Source organism: Saimiri boliviensis, chromosome 4 (assembly GCF_048565385.1).
Source record: "Saimiri boliviensis isolate mSaiBol1 chromosome 4, mSaiBol1.pri, whole genome shotgun sequence".
NCBI lineage: Eukaryota > Metazoa > Chordata > Mammalia > Primates > Cebidae > Saimiri > Saimiri boliviensis.
The window spans coordinates 35,875,367-35,889,671 of NC_133452.1; positions in this window are offsets into that span (position 1 = coordinate 35,875,367).

Genomic DNA, 14,305 nt, shown 5'->3' on the forward strand with positions numbered 1-14,305 from the left:
TTGGGAGGCTGAGGAGGGTGGATCACTTGAGGTCAGGGGTTTCAGACCAGCCTGGCCAACATGGTGAAACCCTATCTCTACTAAAAGTACAAAAATTATCCAGGCTTGGTGGCATACACCTGTAATCCCAGCTATTCAGGAGTTGGAGGCAGGAGAATTGCTTGAACCCGGGAGGGCAGACATTGCAGTGAGCCAAGGTCACTTGGACACTCCAGCCTGGGTGTCCAAGTGAGACGCTGACCAAAAAAAAAAAAAAAAAAAAAAAAGTTGAATCCTGGAGTAAAACTTACTTGGACTAAAACACCAGTGTCACCACTTAGGTGATGACTTTGGTCAAGTTATTGAACCCCTCCCTTCTCCAGTTTCCTCATCTGGAAAATGGGATAATAACCTGTCCTCTAGGTGGTGGCAAGGATTATACAGGTAAATGCATGCACAGCACTTAGCACAGTGCCTAGCATTTACTCAGCACTTCATAAATGCTAGGCTAATAGAATCTCCCAGCACTAGAGATGTGAATACAGCTAGATTCTGAGCACACTCACAATAAAGCTTAAAGAGAAAAATTTAACTTTCATTGCATTTTTTTAGACATTTACAAAAAAATGTGTCACCCAAAAAGCAATCATTCAATGCCCACAGGATTTCTCAAAGCTTGGATCTTAGTTAAGGCATTACATTTTCAGCCTAGAACTTGGAATTTTTTAGACCTCACACCAAAAAATTAGTCTCTTGGTGAAAAGTTCATCCTGAGTTAGTGAAGAGAGTGCCAATTTTCTAGTCAAATGATCCTACATTCAGATTTTCAGATTCATCACGTACAATTTGTGTGTTCTTGAACCGCACTTTTCTCATATGTAAAGTAAGAAGAAGAGCTGGGCATGGTGGTTCAAGCCTGTAATCCCAGCACTTTGGGAGGCTGAGGCGGGAGGATCACGAGGTCAGGAGTTCGAGATCAGCCTGGCCAATATGGTGAAACCCCGTCTCTACTAAAAATACAAAAATTAGCCAGGCTGGTGGTGGGCACGTGTAGTCCCAGCTATTTGGGAGGCTGATGCAGGAGAATCGCTTGCAGTGAGTTTGCACTGAGCTAAGATCCCACCACTGCACTCCAACCTGGGCGATAGAGTGAGACTCCATCTCAAAAAGAAAAACGAAAGAAAGAAAGAAAAAAAGATTAAGAGTAGTAGCAAGTACTTATAGACAGCTTACCAAAAATATGGCACTCACTATGTTGCCACTACAGCAGAGAGATAATGTATTTAAATATCTATCCTAGAGCAAGCCTGAATAATTTTTTTTTTTTTTTTTTTTTTTTATTACCTTGGAATTCTTTGATGGTGGTGTCTAGAGAAACCCTGGGATTTAGGAATCTGGGAACGGACTTACAAACTTACTTTGTCTAACGAATAGAAAAATAAGAATATAGGAGGAAATGATTTGACAGTGTTCCAGTTATCAATTCGCTGTCTTTTACCTTCAAATCCATGCGTAGTTGCCTGTTCAGCTGGAAACCCACTGCTCTGGAGCTGGGCTCTACCTGCACCTCTCGTTTGCAGCAGGCACGATGCTACACGTTATCAGTAGAGGGCGCTGGAGGGACACTGCTAGGAAAAGTGTTTCCTCTTTTGCATTCATCCACTGTGTCCCTTCTAGAAGGCTTTTTATTTTATTTTATTTTATTTATTTTTGAGACAGAGTCTGGCTCTGTCACCTGGGCTGGAGTGCAGTGGTACGATCTAGGCTCCCTGCAACCTCCGCCTCCCAGGTTCAAGTGATTCTTCTGCCTCAACCTCCCAAGTAGCTGGGACTACAGGCATCTGCCGTCACACCCGAGTAATTTTTGTATTTTTAATAGAGACATTGTTTCACCATGTTGGCCAGGCTGGTCTTGAACTCCTGACCTCAGGTGATCCACCTGCCTTGGCCTTCCAAAGTGCTGGGATTACAGGCCTGAGCCACCACATCACCCACTGTACTCCTCCTAGCAGGCTTCTGCGGATCATGCTCCTGCAGCAGATGTGGCCTCCAGCAGCATCTAGTGGCAGAACACAGCCACTCCCCTGTGGAGATCAACATCCATCGCCTCTTCAGGTGGCTTTACACCGACTTCCTAGTGTGGAAACTCTTGTGGGTGGCTTTCCCCTTAAATCCTAGAGGGCAGATTCCCAGTGATTCCCAGCCATGGTTCCCAGCTTGCCAGCCTCTGCCAGCCTGCACCCCAAGAGGGAGTTTCCTGCTTGCTAGCTCTGGCTGCAATTCTAGTTTTCCAGCCTTTGCTCAGACCAGCTATGGGACAGTTATGGCCCCAGTCAACCCAGGAACCTCTCCTTTCTCCAATGGGCTTCTCCAGTGAGGTCTGAATCCCAGCCTTGGGAAGGGGCCCTCTCTTGCAACTTTGTTCCCTTCTTGGGTATATTCACTCATCCCTAGTGTTCTCCTTTTATAGTTAACATAGTTCATCCTCTGCTGTAGTCATTTTTTAATTTTATTTTATTTTATTTTATTTTATTTATTTTTTTTTTTAGAGATGAAGTCTTTCTCTGTCACCCAGGCTGGAGTGTGGTGGTATGATCTTGGCTCACTGCAACCTCCGCCTCCTGCATTCAAGCAATTCTCCTGTCTCAGCCTCCTGAGTAGCTGGGTTTACAAGTGCATGCCACTATGCCAGGCTAATTTTGTATATTTTTAGTAGAGAGGGGGTTTCATCATATTGGCCAGGCTTGTCTCAAACTCCTGACATCAAGATCCACCCGCTCTGGCCTCCCAAAGTGCTGGGATTACAGGTATGAGCCACCGCACCTGGCCAGTAGTCAACTTTTTAAACTAAATGTATTCAGATTACAATCTGGTTTCTGCCTTCTGATAGGACACAAACGGCAAAGGTGGGTCATTCATCCAACCTCTGTGAAAAACCATCTGAATTCTGTTCTACCATGAATAGAGTAGAACTCTATTCTAGCTTCTTGTGACCAAATTTCCTCCGTCCCTCCTATCTTTCTGGGTAATTCTGAATACATAATGGAGATTTTGTTTCTTTATGTGAATCACATCCCTTTTATCAATCCATCCTTGGCTCAGATGTATACATTTCACTGAATGGTCAAATCAATATTGATAGGCGCCTGCAAATGTTGTGCCTCTTCCCATTATGAGCTCATTTTAACTAATTCTGTACCATCCTAGAATTGATCTCATTTACACGGCAGCTTACACCTTCTTGGTAAGGTGATTGGAAGAGCCTTCAGGGAGGAGGTGGCATTTGAGTTGGACCTTGAAGGAAGGATGGAGTTTTACAAAAGTGGAATACAGCCATAATCATGGGAATATTCCAGGCATAAGGAAAAGATGCAGATGTGCAAGCATTTATCCAACAAACATATTTGATAGTGGAAAAAGTAGAGATAGCATTGAGATGAAGGTAAAGTCAGAACATGGAAGGTCTCAAATGCCAAGCAAAGAAATATGAAGGTGTATTATGTTTTCATGAAGATTTGGTTTCAGTGTAGAATGGATTGGATTGGGGCATGATTCTGAGACCTAACCAAATTCACGAATGAGAAAATGATTGTAGTAACCAAGATATGAGGCAACTTGGGCCTGTAGAGCCATGAGGATAGGGGAAATGGAAAGGAAGGAATAGATGTACAAGACAATATAAAGGAAAAATACATGAGACCCTGAAAGAGTGGATATAAGAGAGGAGACTTTGATAATTGGAGAGTTGTCCAGTTTGTGGCAACAGAAACAGGGGATCATAGGAAAACATGTTAGTGCTGATTTTCCAATCCGACAGAAATGTGGTATGAGGAATAGAAAGTCCCTATAATTACTATAACTGCTAGGATGATCTAATCTCAACACTTTATCTATTTTTTAATTTAGAAACATACCTGCTAATTTTGTTTTTTGGTAGAGATGGGGGTGGAGGTCTCACTATATTGCCCAGGCTGGTCTCAAACTCCCTGGCTCAACCAATCCTCCCATCCCAGCCTCCCAAAATGCTCAGATTTATAGGCAGGGACCATCATGCCCAGTCCTACTTACTTATTTATCTACTCTCTTATTGTGTCTTTCAAAAGGGTTTAGTGGGGGAAGTTATTATTATTCCCTTGAATGAAGATTTGGCAGGTCCCACACTTTATGTGCAAATTCTTAGCAGTCAGACTAAGTGTCATAGAGTTTCAATTCAGTAATTACGAAGTCCAAGTCAAGATATTAATAGGAACTCTGAACTATTTATGTTAAACCTCAGCTTGCCAGCACAGATTTGCCTGAGGCTGGAAGAGGAAAAAGGGCATGTAGTGGCTTCATCTTAGTCTCTCTCTGTGTTTTTCTCTTCCTCTACCCCTAACCTTGCCAGTTTCTGACCCCCAAAAGTTGAAACAGGAAGGGGTGAGTTTGGAGACTCGTAAGGGGAAAGGAAATACAGAACAGCGTATCATTACTATTTGGCTCCACATGTTCTGGACTTGCCGATGTCTAGAGCCAACCTTTTGCTTGTGGGAACTGTCCCTTGCCCCAGACAGATGCATCTCCACTTCAGGTGGCCCCTTGGGGTTCTGTCTGTGAGCTTCATCTCTCTGCTTGGGTTCTTCTGCCTCTCCAGCTGGTCTGCTTGGACTGGGACCAAGCTGACCTCGTGCCAGCTTGCTCTCCTGTGGATGACAGCTCTGGGTAAATATAGTCATGCACCACTTAACGATGGGGATACATTCTGAGAAATATGTCATTAGGTGATTTTGTCATTGTGTTAACATCATAGGGTGCACTTACACATACCTAAATGGTATAGCCCACTACACACCCAGGCTATATGGTCTAGCCTATTGCTCCTAGACCACAAAGCTCTATGGCATGTTACTGTACTGAACACTGTAGGCAATTGCAACATGATGGTTAATGTTTGTGTATCTAAACATAGAAAAGGTACCATAAATATATAGCATTATCATCTTACGGGAGCACTGTTGTATATGTGGTCCATCACCGACTGAAATGTCACTGTTTGGCACATGGCCACAGATCCCAGCAGTTTTTCTCTCCTGGCTCTGCTACGAAGGAATTGAGCCTCTGCTGTCTCCGGTAGGAACTATCCCTGGGAAATCTCTCCCACCCCAGGAAATGGCAGGTCTCTCCTTCACCTTTGAGATAGGAGTGAGATGGGGCTCACAGCTCAGCCCCATACCACGTACAACATCTTCCAAAGATATTCTTCTCACAAAAATCTTCTTTCTCTCCACATTTACCTCTCCCTTTTTGTTCTTGATTTGGTTGGGGGGGTCAAGGGTCATGAAGCCATTTTTGGACCAGTTTCTTTACAAATTCTTCATAATGGATTCTTTCTTGATTCTTACATCTGTTACTGTGTACTATTGTAACAAAAACTTCAATGTGAACATTATCTTACAGAAAGGCTAATCCCAATGGTAAGTTCTTTTCCTGAATTTCTTTTATAAAGCATAAATTAAGCTAATGCTATAATTTTTCATGAAAATTTCTGTGTTTACATATTTTTAATAAATAAAACATATTTAAATAAACAAATTATTTACATATGTTAATAAATCAGATTTATAGGATTTTTTAAAACTCTTTTATTCTAAGAAAATTTTAAGACAGCTTTCACAGATTTGGTATATTAGTTCCATTGTTGCTATAACCAATTCCCATAAATTTAGTGGGTTAATAGAACACAAATGTATTATTTTACAGTTTTGGAGGTTAGAGACTTTAAATTGGTTTCATTGGGCTAAAATCAAGATACAGCAGGGCTGCCTTCTTCCTAACAGCTCTAACAAAGAATCTGTTTCCTTGTCTTCTCCACATCCTAGAGGTTACCAGTATTTTGGCCTGTGGTCTTTTTTTATTTTTTTTATTTTTTATTTATTTATTTTTTTTTTTTTTTGACATCAGTTTTGCTCTTGTTGTCCCGGCTGGAGTGCAGTGTAATTGGCTCAATGCAACCTCCGCCCTCTGGTTTCAAGCGATTCTCCTGCCTCAGGCTCCCAAGTAGCTGGGATTACAGGCGACTGCCACCACGCCCGGCTAATTTTTGTATTTTTAGTAGAGACAGGGTTTCACAATGTTGATCAGGCGGGTCTCGAACTCCTGACCTCATGACCCACCCGCCTTGGCCTCCCAAAGTGTTGGGATTACAGGCGTGAGCCACCGCGCCCCGCCTCTTTCTGTCTTTAAAGACTCTTCTGCCTCTCTCTTTGACCCTTGTGATTGAATTGGTTCCACCTGGACAATTCGTGACACCTGCGCTATCTTAAAGTCAACTACAGCTAATTGGGAAGTTCCCTTTTGCATTGGATATCAGTCAGGTTTCAACCAGAGAAGCAGAACCAGGAGGAGAAATATATATTTTAAGAGAGATTTATTGCAAGGAATCGGCTTACGTAATTGTGGGGGCTGGCTAGGCAAGTCTGAAATGCAGGGTTTCTTGGTCATAAGGACATGCACAGAGCAGAGAAAAATTTGAGTCAACCATCTTCAGGACAAGTCTCCCGCTGAGGTTATTAACAAGACAGCGCTCTGCTTTCCAGTCTTAGCTTTCATACAGCGATGACCGGAGATTGCAGCCAGTAGGGGGCAGTGCCGTGTAGTGCAAGACGCTCCGGCTTTAGGGTCAGGCAGACGACGTTTGAATTCAACCCTGTTAGTGTGGCAGCCTCATGCGAGTTACTTAATACTTCTGAACCTCTTTTTCACCCTTTTAAAAAACAAACTTTAAATTTTGAGATAGCATTTTTACTTTTGTAAAATAAAGAATATAGGATTGACAAGGATACATTGTTTTTAGGAGCTAAGATTATAATCGATGTGAGATATGCTTGCATAAACATGAAATACGCAGGAGCCCACACCCTAGGAGCAATGGTTCAATATTTGCTAATTCACTGTTTGCAGCTGCGTTGTGGAACATAACTACCACAAATAATGAGAACTGGCTATACTGAGAGATGGCACTAGGGTATCTCTTGCACATTCTTCTTTACTTTTATGCGTAGTAGCAACCCAAATTTCACTTTGTAATTAGGACAAATTACTCCGGCCAATACAGAAGCCCTTTCTTTGTCTGTGAATGTTATGTAATGGAATCATACATTATGTAAACTTTTGGGACTGGCTTTTTCACTTAGATAATTCTCTGTAGATTCATCCAGATCGTTATGTGAACTAATAGCTCCTTCCTTTTTACTGCTGACTGGTAGATGTACCAGAGTTTGTTTAGCCATGAGGTTCAAATTCTAATCCTGTTAGTAGGGCAGCCTCAGATGAATTATTTAATACTTCTGAATCTCCTTTTCACTCTTTTAGAAAGCAAACTTTAAATTCTGAGATAGTTGTAGCATTTTTATTTTTGGAGCTATTATGAGTGAAGCTTTCATAAGGACTCATGTATAGGTTTTCGTGTGATCACAAGTCTTTGTTTTCTGAGATAAATGACTGGCAGTGCGTGGTGATTGCATATTTAGTTTTTTAGGAAACTACTAAACTTTTCCAGAATTGCTGTACTGTTTTTCATTCCCCAAAACAATGTATGAGCGATCCATTTCTCTGCTTATTTATCAGCATTTGATGTTACCTTTTTTTTTTTTTTTTTTTTTTTTTGAGATAGCGTCTCACTCTATCACCCAGACTGGACTCTCACTCCATCACCCAGCTCACTGCAACCTCCGCCTCCTAGATTCAAGCAATTCTCCTGCCTCAGCCTCCTGAGTAGCTGGGTTTACAAGTGCATGCCACTATGCCAGGCTAATTTTGTATATTTTTAGTAGAGAGGGGGTTTCATCATATTGGCCAGGCTTGTCTCAAACTCCTGACATCAAGATCCACCCGCTCTGGCCTCCCAAAGTGCTGGGATTACAGGTATGAGCCACCGCACCTGGCCAGTAGTCAACTTTTTAAACTAAATGTATTCAGATTACAATCTGGTTTCTGCCTTCTGATAGGACACAAACGGCAAAGGTGGGTCATTCATCCAACCTCTGTGAAAAACCATCTGAATTCTGTTCTACCATGAATAGAGTAGAACTCTATTCTAGCTTCTTGTGACCAAATTTCCTCCGTCCCTCCTATCTTTCTGGGAAATTCTGAATACATAATGGAGATTTTGTTTCTTTATGTGAATCACATCCCTTTTATCAATCTATCCTTGGCTCAGATGTATACATTTCACTGAATGGTCAAATCAATATTGATAGGAGCCTGCAAATGTTGTGCCTCTTCCCATTATGAGCTCATTTTAACTAATTCTGTACCATCCTAGAATTGATCTCATTTACACGGCAGCTTACACCTTCTTGGTAAGGTGATTGGAAGAGCCTTCAGGGAGGAGGTGGCATTTGAGTTGGACCTTGAAGGAAGGATGGAGTTTTACAAAAGTGGAATACAGCCATAATCATGGGAATATTCCAGGCATAAGGAAAAGATGCAGATGTGTAAGCATTTATCCAACAAACATATTTGATAGTGGAAAAAGTAGAGATAGCGTTGAGATGAAGGTAAAGTCAGAACACCATGCCCAGCTAATTTTTGTATTTTTGGTAGAGACAGGGTTTCACCATATAGCCAGACTGGTCTTGAACTCCTGACCTTGTGATCCTCCTACAGTGCTGGATTATAGGCATGAGCCACTGCGCCTGGCTGATGTTATTATTTTTTAAAATAATACTTTAGTCATTCTGAGAGGTAGGCAGTGATACCTTATTGTGGTTTTAATTTGCATTTCCCAAATGACTGATAATGTTGAATATCTCTTCTTGTGTTTATTTGCTATCTGTATGTCTTTTTTGGTTAAATGTCTCTTCATGTCTGTGTTCCAATTGAATTGTTTACTGTTTTGAGAGTTCTTTATAAATCCTAGATACTAGTCTTTTGTTGGATATGTGGTTCGAAAGTACATTTGTTCCTCAGTATGAGTGGAGATTGGTTCCAGTACTGTCCCCAGTACCAAAGTCCATGCATATTCAAATCCCCCAGTAACCTTACAGAATCTACCTCTTGGATTTGAAAAATCAACCCTCCATATCTGCGGATTTGGCATCCTGCAAATATCGTTTTTGAATTGTGTTTTATTGTGAATAAAGAACCTGTGGATATGGAGGGCTGATGGTATTTACTAAAAACAAAAATCTGTGTATGAGTAGACCTGTGTAGTTCAAACCTCTTATTCAAGGATCAACTGTATTTTCTTCCATTCCATAGCTTGTCTTTTCATTCTTTTCACAGAGTCATTCAAAAGGCAAAAGTTTTAATTTTGATAAAGCTCAGTTTATTAACTTTTTCTTTTATGGCTCATGCTTTTGGTGTTATCTTTGTTCAGGCTGCTATAACAAAAATACCATTGACTGGGTGGCTTAACAGAAACTTCTCTCTCACAGTTCTTGAAGCTGGGAAGTCAAATTTCAAGTCACTGGCAGATTTGGTGTCTGGTGAAGGCTCACTTCCTGGTTTGTAGGTGTTGCCTTTTCCCTGAGCTCTCACTTGGTAGAAGGGGAGAGGATGCTCTCTGGGGTTTCTTTCATAAATGCATTAATTCTATTCTCAAGGGCTCTGCCCTTAAGACCTAATCACCTTCCAAAGGCCTGACTTCCTAACACTGATGATTAGGTTTCAAGATAAAAATTTTAAGAGGACATAAACATTCAGTTTGTAGTAGGTGCAAGTCTAAGAATTCTTTGTCTAGCTTTAGATCACAAAGATTTTCTCATTTTATTTCTTAAAAAGTGTTATGGTCTTATAGTTTACATTTAAGTGCATGATCCATTTTAAGTTAAATTTGTATAAGGTGGGAAACTTAGGTCTAGATTCTTTTTTTTAAAGAAAATTTTTGCCTGTGATTATCCATTTTCTCCAGCACCCTTCATTGAAAAGACTATCTTTCCTCCATTGTCAAAAAACAGCTGAACATGTTTGCGTTAGTATATTTTGGGGTTCTCTATGCTAGCTCCATTGATTTATGTGTCTCTCCCTCTGCTAGTACCATGCTGCCTTGATTGCTGTAGCTGTAAAGTAGGTTGTAAAATCAGGTAGACTGACTGCTTCCACCCATTTTGTTCATCTACTTCAAAACTATTTTAACTATTCTAATTCCTGTAGCTTTCCATGTAAATTTTAAAATTATCTTGTCTACATCTATAAAAATTTTGCTGGTATTTTGAGAGTACTTATTTTAAGCCTATGATTTGAAGAGAACTGACAGGTTTACTATGTTATGTTGAATCTTCTAATCCATGATCATTGTATATGTCTCTGTATTTATTTAGATACTCTTTGATTTCTTTTATCAACGTTTTATAATTTTTAGTAAACAAGTCCTGTGCATTTTCTGTTAGTTACACTTAATTTTTTATGAGTAATTATAAATAATGTATTTTTGATTTTAGTGTCTACATGTTCATTGCTAGTAAATGAAAATATAATTGGCTTTTGTGTGTTTATTGGTTATCCTGTGACCTTGTTGAACTCTCTTGTGAGTTCTATGAGCTTTTGTTTGTTTGTAGATTGGGATTTTCTACATAGACAACCATGTCATATGTAAATAGGGACAGTTTTACTTCTTTTCCAATCCACATGATGTTTATTTCTTTTTCTTGCCTTATTGCACTGGCTAGAACTTTTAGCCCTATATTGAATAAAAGTCTTGGTGACTAACATCCTTGCCTTATTTTTGTTATTAGGAGGGAAAACATTCGGTCTTTCACCACGTCATCTAAGTTGTCAAATGTAGGTGCCTGTAGAGTTGTGCCCAGTATTCTCTTTATGTCCCTTTGAGCTCTGCAGGTATAGTGTTAGGAGGTGAGACCTTTGGAAGGTGATTAGGTCATAAGGGCAGAGCCCTTGAGAACAGAATTAATGCATTTATGAATGAAACCCCAGAGAGCATCCTCTCCCCTTCCACCATGTGAGAGCTCAGGGAAAAGGCACTATCTACAAACCAGGAAGTGAGCCTTCACCAGACACCGAATCTGCCAGTGACTTGAAATTTGACTTCCCAGCTTCAAAAACTGTGAAAAATAAGTTTCTGTTAAGCCATTCAGTCGATGGTATTTTTGTTATAGCAGCCTAAACAAAGATAACACCAAAAGCATGAGCCATAAAAGGAAAAGTTAATAAATTGGACTTTATCAAAATTAAAATGGGCAGGTGGATCATCTGAGGTCAGGAGTTTAAGACCAGCCTGCCTGGCTAACATAGTGACATTCCATCTCTACTAAAAATACAAAAGTTAGCCAGGCATGGTGCCAGGTGCCTGTAGTCCAGATACTCCAGAGGCTGAGGCAGGAGAATCACTTGAAACCAGGAGGCAGAGGTTGCATGAACCAAGATTGTGCCACTGCACTCCAGTCTGGGTGACAGAGCAAAACTCCATCTCAAGAAAAACTCAGAACAAAAACAAAAAAAAAACCCAACACCTTAATTTTTTTAGTTTTCCTTCTTTATTTTTCTCTTCATTTCTGAAAGAAATATTTTATGGATGTAGCATCCTGCCTTGACAATTCTTTCTTGCGGTACTTAGAAATTATCATGTCACTTCTTTCTGGCTTTCATTGTTTCTGATGAGAAATACATTGTTATTCAAATTGTTTACTCACACAAGAAAAGCATCATTTAAAAAAAGCATTTTTTTTTTTTTTGCTTTCAGTCTTCAGAATTTTAATTATATCTCAGCCTGTATTTCTTTGGGTTTATTCTGAGTTTGCTCACATTCTTGAATCTGTAGTTTTATGTTTCTTGGAAAACTTAGGAAGTTTTCAGCAATTATATCTTTGAGTACTTTTGTAGTCCTGCCCTCTTTTTCTCTCCTTATAGGACTCTGATGACAAAAACATCAGGTCTTTTGTTATAATTCCACAGATCCCTGAGGCTCTAATCATTTTTTTTTCCAGTGTACTTTCTTTCTGTTGTTCACATTAAGTAATTTCTATTGTCCTATCTTTTACTTCACGGATCTTTTCCTCTGTCCTCTCCACTCTGCCATTGAGCCCATCAACTGAGCTTAATAGTTGCTTATTATATGTTTCAGTTCTGAAATTGCCATTTAGGGCCAGGTGTGATGGCTCATGCCTGTAATCCCAGCACTTTGGGAGGCTGAGATGGGCGGATCACTGAAGATCAGAAGTCTGAGACCAGCTTGGCCAACATGGTGAAACCCCTTCTCTTTCAAAAATTCAAAAATTAGCCAGGGATGGTGGCAGGCACCTGTAAACTCAGCTACTTGGGAGGCTGAGGCAGGAGAATTGCTTGAACCCAGGAGGCAGAGGTTACAGTGAGAAAAGATCACACCACTGCACGTCAGTCTGGGTGACAGAGAGACTCCATCTCAAAAAATAAAATAATCATTTAGTTTTTCTCCATATATTCTTCCCCCTCTCTTTCTCCTCCCCTTCCTCCTCCTTCTCCATTCTTCTTCTTCTTGGTTGAGACTTTCCATTTCTTTGTTGAGGCTTCACTGTTTTTCATTTGTCTCAAGCATATTTGTAGTTCCTCATTGAAGCATTTTCATCATGGCTGCTTTCAAATATTTGTTAGATAATTAGAGCACCTCTGTCACGTCAGTGTTGGCATCCTTGATTGTCTTTTTTCATTCACTTTGAGATCTTCCTGGTTCTTGGTATAATTTTTAATTTTAACATGAACATTGTTGCATCATGATATTCTCTGTTCTATTTAAAACTTCTATTTTAGCTAGCTTTCTCAAACATTCCTTTGGCAGGGTCAGGTGGTAGCCATCTTATTACTACCAGGCAGACGTAAAAGTCCCTGTGTCTTGCTTGTCCTCCAGTGATACCTGAGGGTGGGGGGCAAGGGCGGGAGTTCTGGTTTCTGTATCATTTCCACTGACAGTGCAGTGAAGGTGGCCTTGTTATTGCTAGTCGATAGTAAAAGTCTTGACTCTCCCTTAGACCTCCTTTGATACTACCCCAGCCAGGAAAGGAAGGGCCATGTTATTACTGCTGGGTGGGGATGGGAGTTCAGTTTACTCATTGGGTCTTTACTGACTCTGAAATGGAATAATTCCATGTGATCCTCAGATCCCAAGGTCCCTGGCTGGTTTCAAAGTCTTATGTTTGCTTAATATATGTCCAGAGTTTTTAGTGGTACTTAGCAATCAGAATAGAGAAAAATACATCTACTAAAGTTTCCTGGAAGCAGATGTCCTCAGTGAAAATTCTCAGTGAAAAGTATGTTAACATCGAATATTGTCAAGAGTGTGAAGAAATCAGTACTGGGAGTATGAACTTTTTCAAATTTGGAGGAGAGCAACCCAAAAAATTGAGAAAGATCAGCAATCCTATTTGTAAGAATCTACTCTACACAAATACAAACACTAGTGATTTAAGAATAAAAATATTTATTTTAGCATTGTTTGTAACAGGGAAAATAATAAGCAATTTACCTATAAATAATTTGTATAAATAATATATGTAGATATTCCTTAAAGAAATGGTCAAATATATGTAAAATATATTAATTATGGTATCTATACAATGAAATTATAGGTGGCAAGACCTGTTGTAATAACAAGTTACAAAATAGGATCTATAGCACTTTCTCCCCCTGCCTTTTTTTTTTTTTTAAGACAGTCTCTGTCACCCAGGCTGAAGTGCAGTCGCCTGGTCCCTGCTCACTGCAGTCTCTGCCTCTCAAGCTCAGGTGATCCTCTCACCTCAGCCTCCCGAGTAGCTGGGACTACAGGCATGAATCACCACACCCAGCTAATTTTTATATTTTTTGTAGAGATAGGACTTCACCATATTGCCCCGATTGGTCTTGAATCCTTGGGTTCAAGCGATCCACCCACCTCGGCTTCCCAAAGTGCTGGGGTTACAGGTGTGAACGACCATGCCAGGTCCTTCCCATTTTTTTAAACAAGAAAATTGTTGAGTGGAGCTTTGCATGTTTCCTAAAATTGATAACTAAGGCTATAAACTGTCGACAGAGAGGCATCAAGTGTCCTGTTTTAAGAAAACTCAAACATTTGTGGGCTGACAATCCCATTAGCGCTTACAAGCCACGAGGCAAATCTATATTACTACCTCCATTCTTACCCCATGCATCCTCCTTCCTCCAGGAAGTGCTCCCCAATAGCCCTATAAACAGGAGACCTTGGATAGTGGTAAGGTAGGGAAAAAATCTGTGGAGTCAGATGCTCTCGGCATACATAAAAACCCTGTTAATTCTCCATTGATTTCTCATAAAAAAGGTTAAGAAGATGCTTCTCCCTGTCCACAAATCAAGTAAGGAAAAGACGGTCATGATAATTGCTTAAGACATTGAAGGTATCCAGAAA